The sequence below is a fragment of the Eucalyptus grandis genome, chromosome 9 (genome assembly GCF_016545825.1).
Source record: "Eucalyptus grandis isolate ANBG69807.140 chromosome 9, ASM1654582v1, whole genome shotgun sequence".
NCBI classification, from domain to species: domain Eukaryota; kingdom Viridiplantae; phylum Streptophyta; class Magnoliopsida; order Myrtales; family Myrtaceae; genus Eucalyptus; species Eucalyptus grandis.
Window position 1 is genome coordinate 15,983 of NC_052620.1, and position 8,969 is coordinate 24,951.

The 8,969-nt window shown below is 41.6% G+C and overlaps 1 long non-coding RNA gene across 2 annotated transcripts; it reads left to right on the forward strand.

The window, feature by feature from the left end:
- The first annotated feature begins 1,695 nt into the window (after positions 1–1,695).
- On the forward strand, positions 1,696–4,125 carry LOC120288200. Of its 2 annotated transcripts, none has more exons than XR_005546499.1 (3): positions 1,696–1,945; positions 3,064–3,193; positions 3,864–4,125. It is a non-coding gene; the product is annotated as an uncharacterized LOC120288200 (long non-coding RNA). The 2 variants fall into 2 exon arrangements; XR_005546500.1 differs by having other exon boundaries at positions 3,073–3,193.
- The last annotated feature ends 4,844 nt before the right edge of the window (positions 4,126–8,969 follow it).

Here is an 8,969-nt window from a genome sequence, read left to right on the forward strand (position 1 = left end):
CATAAAGGTCACAAACTGATTGATTCACTGTACATTTGGATTGTCCCGTACTCACTTCATCGCCCACTTCTTCCTCACACACGGCGACGGCAATGAAAGAACAAACGAAAGGTCACAAACTGAGTCTTAAACTCAGAAAAAAAATTCGGCACATTCTGGTTTTCACAAGTGTCTATCAACCCTTCTGCATAATCAATCTATCATAAGCAATTAACTCATCTACTCAGTGGAATAAGACTTTCTACAACAGGGACCCAATCAAAATACCTTGCTAGGTGAACAAATTCGAAGTATTCCACAATTGGGTTCCAGGAAGCTCGTTCTTCCTTATCCAAATCCATTAGTAGTTCCCCGTTCCTGGTGAACCCATGCAGTCGGGATACTTGTCTACCATATCGAAGAGTATACTTTTTTGTCCAAGAATTGGGGACGCTATACTCCCCCATAATCCAGACCGAACAAATCGATTGCGGTTGAGGTTGCCCATATGGCTCCTCCCAACGAAGAGTGCACACAGTGAGTAACTCATTCAATACTGATAAAATGACTTCTCTATCGACACTAACTCTGTCCTTAAGCTCTTGTGACAGAGGCATCTCATCAAAAACCTCATTGGCTACATCAAACCAGATAATAGATCCATTTTTACGATCCATCTGCAGATCATCGTCCTTGAAACGAACCAATGTAGGTTTCCTTTCAAGAAGACCGCAGGTCTGGAGCCAATTAATGAAGGAACTTCACAATCTAATCTTGTCCAGGACTCTGTGTAGAGTGAAAAGATCTCGCCCAAGCGTCGATTATCATCAATTGGATCATGGAGAATCCTCACGATCTTGTAGTCTTTTTTTGAAGCATCAAAGGCAAATCCCACAACAATACGACAAGTTCCTCCCGAAGTAAATTCACGCTCGGGACCAGATCTTGGGATGACCTTTCCCCTTTTTGTGAATAAATTCCACATTTCGAATGATTTTCCATAGCTTTCTCCTCTGGAAACTCGCGTGACGCATATCAAACCGTCACGTGAATCAACGAAGCGTAAAGCCGTGGAAGTTCTACGAAACAGGTAGGTGGCATGTGAAGGGGAAAAGGACTGACCCGCAAACAGAAAGCAGGAGGTCCCGGAGTATCGCCCCAACTTAGAAAGGCGAGATGCCAATGAGCAGAATGGCTCAGGTGGAGGGCCACGAAACTGGGGTCATCAACGGTGTCTCGCAATGAGTGGCAAACGGACCTGAACCGAAGGAGCGACTTCACTGGCAAAAGCTTTAAGATGTCGGACACGATATCGTTAGGGAGGTCCGGGAGGATGACAGGGAGCTTCGGGTAGTCATCAGAGGAGGAACTCCGGTCGTCTCCGGAGGAGGCGGAGGAACTCGAGTCGTTTCCAGAGGAGGCGGAGGACCTCTGGTCGTCGTCGGAGAAGATGGAATAAATCATGATGGTCAACATGAGCGAAGGGCGAACCGGTTGATCTTGGAAAGATTTCTTCTCTTGAAGAAACGGTTGATCAAAGATTTTTCTGTTGCCATGCAAGTTAGGAGAAGGCGAGAAAGAGAAAATATAGGGTGGCCCCGGTGCGCCAAGTCAGCGTGCGCCCCGACCAATGAAGAAGTGACGGGTGGCTCGACGCTGACTTGGCGCACCGGGACTACCCAAGATTTTCTCGGGGTTTAGTCGTCTCCCGTTTCAAGGTGGCTTCGAGTTCGAGAGTTGAGCAAGTTCAAGGCTCGGAAGAAAAGGGCACGGACCAGAGAGTCGCAGAAGAAGACGAACAGAGTCGAGAAGAGACCGTTGGAGTTACCAGCGGGTTTTAGGTTTCACCCGACGGACGACGAGTTGGTGAACCATTACCTGATTCGCAAGTGCGCTTCGCAATCCATCTCCGTCCCCATCATTGCCGAGATCGATCTCTACAAGTTCGACCCTTGGGACCTTCCTGGTACTTTGAGACCATTCCTCTGCTTCTCCAGGCTCTGTTGCTGACCAATTTCTGTTTCTGCTTCTGTTGGTTTTGGTGAATTATCCCATTCTGGGAAATGGGTACTTCTTTGGTGATTTTCTTGTGAAAAATCCGTTCTTTATTTGGATTTGTTACTGGAAGGGCATGATTTCTGAACTCCAACTGCGCCCTCTTCATCTTCTCTCTCTTCTCAACTCTCTCGACTCTGCGTTCTGCTGCGACTCTGCGGTCCCTGCACTTTTTGTCCTTTGCTGTCCCATATTTCTGATATTATTATGTAGGCCTGATTACTTTGACATCATCATTCAGTACATGAATATTGCACTATCAGTTAATCTATTACAAGTTGGCTTAATCATGTAAATGCGAATTTTATACAGTCAGCAATAATTGTTTTGATGCTTCCAATACAATATAGTGAAAGCCTTAAACATCTTGGAGAACAGTGTCAAAGTTCAAATGATATGCACATGGCATAGAACTTGAAATTGATTACATTAGAATATGTAGACCAAGTGATGGATGACCTAAGAGAGAAGCTCTAGTGCTTAATGGAGAGTGAATATGATGTCCCTTCTCATAATTGTGGTCTCCAAAGCCCGTCATGTGCCTCCCTAGTAGCATGTCAAATAAAATATAGCAGATCAGAAAAGTTTTTCACTTATGGATGTTTTGCACTCCAGCTTGACACATATTGAATAGCTGACTTACCAGATATAACCTCACCTTTTGTTGGCTGGAAATATTTTTAAACTTTATGGAAGACCTATCCATGCCGAAATTTATGTAAGGATTTCTAACTTCTGATTATGGATACTGTCTCCCATTATATGATTGTTCTCACTCACTTAATCTTGAAAATAGTCAAGTCAATTTAAATCTTGAAGAAGTGTCTGCAGTACTTTGCTCATTATTATTATTGTAGTAGTTTGTTTCTCTATCATGACATAGCAGGAGTTTATCAAGAGGTATCAGAAATCTGCACAGTGCACAATCGTTTTCCTTGAAAAATAGCATATACTTTCTCATTCGATATCTTTTCTTATCTTTCGGATCTTTTAGGAAGAATAACTTATTACACTTTATCCTGCTTAAAGTAATTGCAGGACATGCTTGGGAATTAGAGTATAAAAGCAAATGCTCCCGGGGACAATCTATTTGTGGCTATTTCAGTTCAGCATCCCAAGCTTGATGCCCCATAAGGTGGCATTATGGATATACTAGCATGTGAGTGAAACTGTCTTTACAATCTGCCTGTATGTTTTTTTATCGATTTGTGCTGCGAGTCTCATGCTTGTTGAGATTCTTGTGTCGGTGGTGTTTGGAAGGATGTTTCCTGGATTGTCCCTGTATCTGTTTGATTTTTTGTTATATTTAGAAAGGTTGTTGATCAATCTATGGAGTGGATGCTCGTTGGTGCATGATCCTAGGGAGATACCCATGTCACGATGCTTCAATTTCATCTTATTGAAGCAAATTTCGATTGGTCGTTGCATGAACTAGGGTTAGAGATCTTCTGGGAAAGAACACTAAGTCAGGACAATGTGATGGCTTGCCTTGAAGTCCTGTGTCCGGAGGTAGCATTATGATGTTTCATAATCTGTTGAATGTCTTTCAAATTCCACTTATCATGGGATTATCAGATTTGGTTGCTCTTTTCCTCATAAAGGTTGGAGTTGGAGTTCATTAATGGTTAGATTTGTTAGGTTAAAGCTGAGATAAGCGACTGCTTTTGCATACTTGATGTCAATGATTGTTTTACCCGAAAAATATTTTGACTTGAGTTGATTTTCTCAAACACGGGGGAAAAGTTTGAGTTGAAAAGGTCCTTCACTATCCGTGAAGATATACCGTCCTTTATGTGCCATTCATTATGGTTGCTTTTGAATATTTGCAGGAGGGGCATATCGAAGTTCTATGATGGCAAGTCGAAATCTTTCACAAGCTTAGCAGATGCTTCTGCTTCTTCATCTGTTAAAGAGATCGTGAAACCGGAAAATGCTTACAGCAGAAGGCGCAGAAATATCTTCGCATCCAGTCACGTGTCGGACAGAAGCCGCAATTTTTCCCTGAGAAGCAACATGGTGGGGATATCTAAGAGAAGACCGCTCACCTCGAGCAACAGCGCATTGGTCTTGAAGGTTGCTGCTATGTGCAACTCAGAGTTTTAGTTCCGCGAGTGAAGACTAGTACGAGCTCAGCATCACGATCTCCTCCTCAGCTTCCGCCTCTTCATCCACGTAGAAAGGGTTCTCATAACCAGATAGCTTCTCCTCAATGGAATTTTTCGCCTTGGCGGTCATACTCCTTGGCTGATCCGCAGCAGTGTTCGAGCCCATCGAGCCCGGTCCTTTCTGACTCAATGTCTGAAAATGGGAGGGAAGGGACGCACGCTTGCGTGCAAATGGGAGAATGGTGCAGAGTTGCGGGCCCCGGCTCCACGTGTCGACACGTGTCGAATCCTGATTGGGCGGGCACACAGTGACTTGGAGGCCCACCTAATATTTTCCATAGAGACATGAGAAGACGGGGGGTTTTATATATAGAAATTCAGACACGTGGGAAGGAGGGATCCCACACAGCGGGTGCGTTCGACATTTAGAAAGCCCATTAGAGCCTCAAAGCCCATTGGAGAAAATTTAGGGTGTTTGGCAATTGTTCCCAAAGGGCTTTCGGGTGAAAGCCAACCATTGAGAATGCTGAAGGGTCATTTAATGAAAATTAGTAAGTTGCCTATTTTACCCTCAAAACTCTTTTGAAAAACCAGTTCTGTCCATTTTGAAAACTAAAACCCTAGCGTTCTCTCCGCACCCTCCCCCACGCTCTGCACCCTTCCCCATCGCTCTCTCCCTCGTGACGACTACAAGCTCAACTATCGTCCTCCGATCCGCCGCCGCCGATGACGACAACCGCTGCGATCGATCGATCGAGAGTCCGGTGAGCAGCACGCGAGGCTGGCGGATCCCCGATCGGGAATGTCTTGGGTGGGATGGAACCAGACGTCCGAGAGCTTCCACCTCGCGCTCACCTATGGCGCCGGGGAGGATCTGGGCCACGCCGGCGTCGAGGATCCGACGCGCGCGTCGGTCTCGTCGACGGTGTCGTCAGGATTGGGGTCGGGGTCGTCGCTGGGGTCAATGTCGCCACGAGATCAGGAGGCGAGGCCCGGGAGGATCAAGCACGACTGGACAGCGGGCAACGACGAGGATCAGGTGGCGCTGAGGTTGCAATCGCAGCTGATGGTCGCGATGCCGGCGCCACTGGATACCGTGGCCATGGAGTTGAGCTGCCGAGGAGAGGATGAGAATGTGGGTGTCAACATGAGGGTGGTCAAGAGGAGGGAGCCGCTGAAGGCCGTGAAGATGAGTAAGACGAGCGGGTCCGCGCAGCAGAGCGATGGCATGGGAGTTTTGACTCGGCTGCTGCTGTGGAACTTCATGAATTCGGCGAGGGTAGTCTGGTGTGCGGAGAGCATTGGAGGACCGTGACCGTGGTCAGCCTCTTTGGTTGTGGTTTGTCAGTGAGTGCTTATGCATGATTTTCTTAAGATCTCTGATGATGTTCGTGGGTAAGAGTTTCTGATTTGGAAGGCATTAGATTGGGTATGGGATGCTGTATGATTTTGTCGGGAAGGGCTTGTGGTTTGTCAAGTTTGTAGCTCACGGAAAAACCAGTCTTCTCCTGGGACGCTCGAATGGCAAATCCACAGGAAGTAGAGCTTTTGGGGCTCTAGGTCAACCCCTTCGTGCGGAGGGTAGAGTGGGTATTGAAGCTCAAGGGCATAGCCTAAAACTGCATCGAGGAAAACATCCTCAACAAGAGCGCTCTACTTCTGCGGCTCAACCTGGTTCACCAGAAAGTCCCTGTCCTCGGCCATGGAGGCAGAGTAGTCTGCAAGTCCAAGAGGAATGAAGCCCTGTGTCAATTATTCCACCTGCTCCTTGCTCAGTGCAGAGAATAGCTTTGCTTGCCCTTATTTTCCTTATGAGTTGAGCTTTGGATTTGTATTTAAGATTCCAGAGTTAAGTATGGATCATAATAATGTGGTTTAGTGCGGTTTTTGAGTTACTCTACTCTTGTGTATGATTTCACTCTGTCTTAGATTGTTCGTTGCGCAAATTGACAGTTGAAGCTCCCATTGCAGGCGAGTAAGATTGCAAATTAATTCCATCACTTTGGTCGCACGTCTGGATTTAGCATGCTAAGCAAAAGAACAGGCCAAAAGGATCCATGATAATCATGGCAAATCCAATTTCCAAAGGTTTTTGCTAGAGTTACTTAGGGAAAATCCTGAGGTCATGTTCTGGCACTAAGGATCAAAACATTAACTCATTTTACCAACTATTCATTCAACTGGGGTTTCTCGAAAGCATCCGATGCAAAATGTAGTGATGCTTATAGTTTAGATGTAAATCAATATCTTCAACCTTCTTTGCTTTTACTTGAGCCCGCCTCTAGATCTTGCATAATAAGTTTATACCTCAATGATACGAAGCAATTCTATGATTTTAAGGATAATGAGCTTCTTTCTTTAAATCATATGTTATTATATTTTTATTGTAATGAAAATATTCTTCTTGTAATTTAGAAAAAGAGTATGTAATTTTTTTCCATTTGATATTTTTAGCAAAAAAGAAATTTTAATATAAATAAAATTGTTTACACAATATCTTTAACATGATTGTCAAATATAAATTAAAAAAGTCGCAAACATTATTTTTTTAATTTTAAAAAAATTAAAATTAAAATATTTAGATAAATCACCGAAGGGGCTTTGCAAATGTGTTTTCTACCAAACAGCATTTGTCTCAAAGTTGCTTTTCAAAGCAGAATTTACCAAATAGTCTTTACATTTCCCTCAAAGGCCTTTAGGCTAGGCGCTTTGCATTTTCCCAATGAGCTTTCTAAATCTTGAACCAAACGCACCCGCTGACCGGTCGACTGGTCAATCAGCCGACACGTGTGAGAGGACTCGGGTTATGTCATGGCATCCATCGGGTGATGTCGGACTCGGCGAATGGTTTGAGGGAGGGGCAATAGCGGTAATTTAAATGGTCTCTTGTGACTCCTTGAAATTTTCTCTCCCTGCCCTTTTGGCCCTTCGTGGAGTCAAACCCTTTTGGCAAAGATATCGTGCCATGTTACCCCCCGCAATGAAATCCGAGACAGATATGTTATCCATTGGTCGTCCGGATTTCTAATCGGGATAAGTTGGATAGGATAGGATATGAAATCCTGGGATTTTTATATTCCGTCTAGTGTTTGGTGAATCGCAAAGTATTAAAGTCGGATATGTTCACATTATGTACATTTTTTTTTTATAAACGACATATTATTATAAATGAACCTAAATGTTCATAAATAAAGACGGTGAAAATATTTCGTAACACTATTCCTTAATTTATTTATTATTTATTATTTATTTTATTTTTTCTCTTTTTTTATATATTATTTTCATTATTATTTCTTTTTCCCCTTTCATCATTCTTTAATAAAAATTTATCAAATAGTAAACTGTACTAACATACCTAAAATACAAAAATACCTAAAATATATAATAAATATAAATATTTAATTCATAGGTTGAATGTTTATTATAAAATATAATTAAAATTGAATATAGAAATTAAAATAAGATTAATTAAAAATAAATTTTTTATTTTTATTTTTATTTTTATTTTCTTAAATTAGAATTCAAATATTATTTATATTGAAATATAATATCAATTTTTTTAATTTAATAAGTTTGTTATTCAAGAAAAATAACTTTTCTTTTATAGACATTAGAAATCCTATCCACCTTTATCCCACCTCCCCCATGGGATAATTTTATCCTGTCTATATCCCCCTTATATCCGACTTTATCCTATCTCGAGTGAGCACCAAACATAGGATAGGATAAATTATATCCTATCCCGAATTTTATCCCGACTACCAAACGCAGCCTAAGGGTAAATCTAGCATGACGGTCTCACCGTCTCACGGTCAAAGAATTACCGTATTGGATGGAGAAATATCTGATAATAAGATCTTAATTTTGACTTTTCAAGATTGTGTTTTAATTTATAAACCAAATCAATTTACATTTTAAATCTCTCCATATTTAAAAATTCTCTTATTCGCAAGTCCATGAACGACAAGTGCGGAGTGTGTCAAGGAAATTTACTCATCTTGTTGGACATCTTGTATTTTCATATCATGTTGATACTAGTATACCTGGTCGCAAAATTTGAAATGAAATTACATTTACTATCATGGATCGATTGTTGTGATGATTAAAATATTTTTTTTTTTTAGCCAATGATCTCGTTCAAATTGGCCATATGAGCATAGGTTAAAAGATCATCGAAACACAAATGGCTCTATGACCTACCCACTAGACAGCAAAGAAGTCAAAGAGGTGGATATTCTAGTTTTCTCCGGCGAATTTAACGGGGATGATTTGATAACATTCGGCAGCTTTACTACGAAGGTCAAACAACGCTGGAAGGTGGTGAGATTTGGACTATAATTGACCACGGTTGCACATGAAAATATCTAATATATTAAGTATTTTCGGTGATGACCATAAAAAAAAAAAAAAAAGAGCATTTTTGGGGTTATGCAAGTATCAAATCACTCGTGCTAAAAAACCAATCAAATCTCAAAAGTCAACAAGTTACAAAAGCCAAATACGTGTAAAAGTCAAAACACTTTGACGCAGTTGAAGCCAATGGGAAAATCTACATTAGATGTCTATCCATTGGGGATTAAAATCCTACCAGAAGAAAAAGTATATGTTCTGAAAGATTTATGTCGGGAGCTCCATAGGTTTTTTAACTACACTACATCCTTTTTCATGATATTAAAGAGGTAAGAAAAGATGCATGAATCCGAGGTGTTAGAAATATACACGAGTCATCGATTTCTTGACTAGTTTTATGGCATGTGTTTCCTCCATCTCCTATTAAAGAAATTTCTTTTATCAAATCTCTTAGTGGATTATACATATTGAAATTACCTT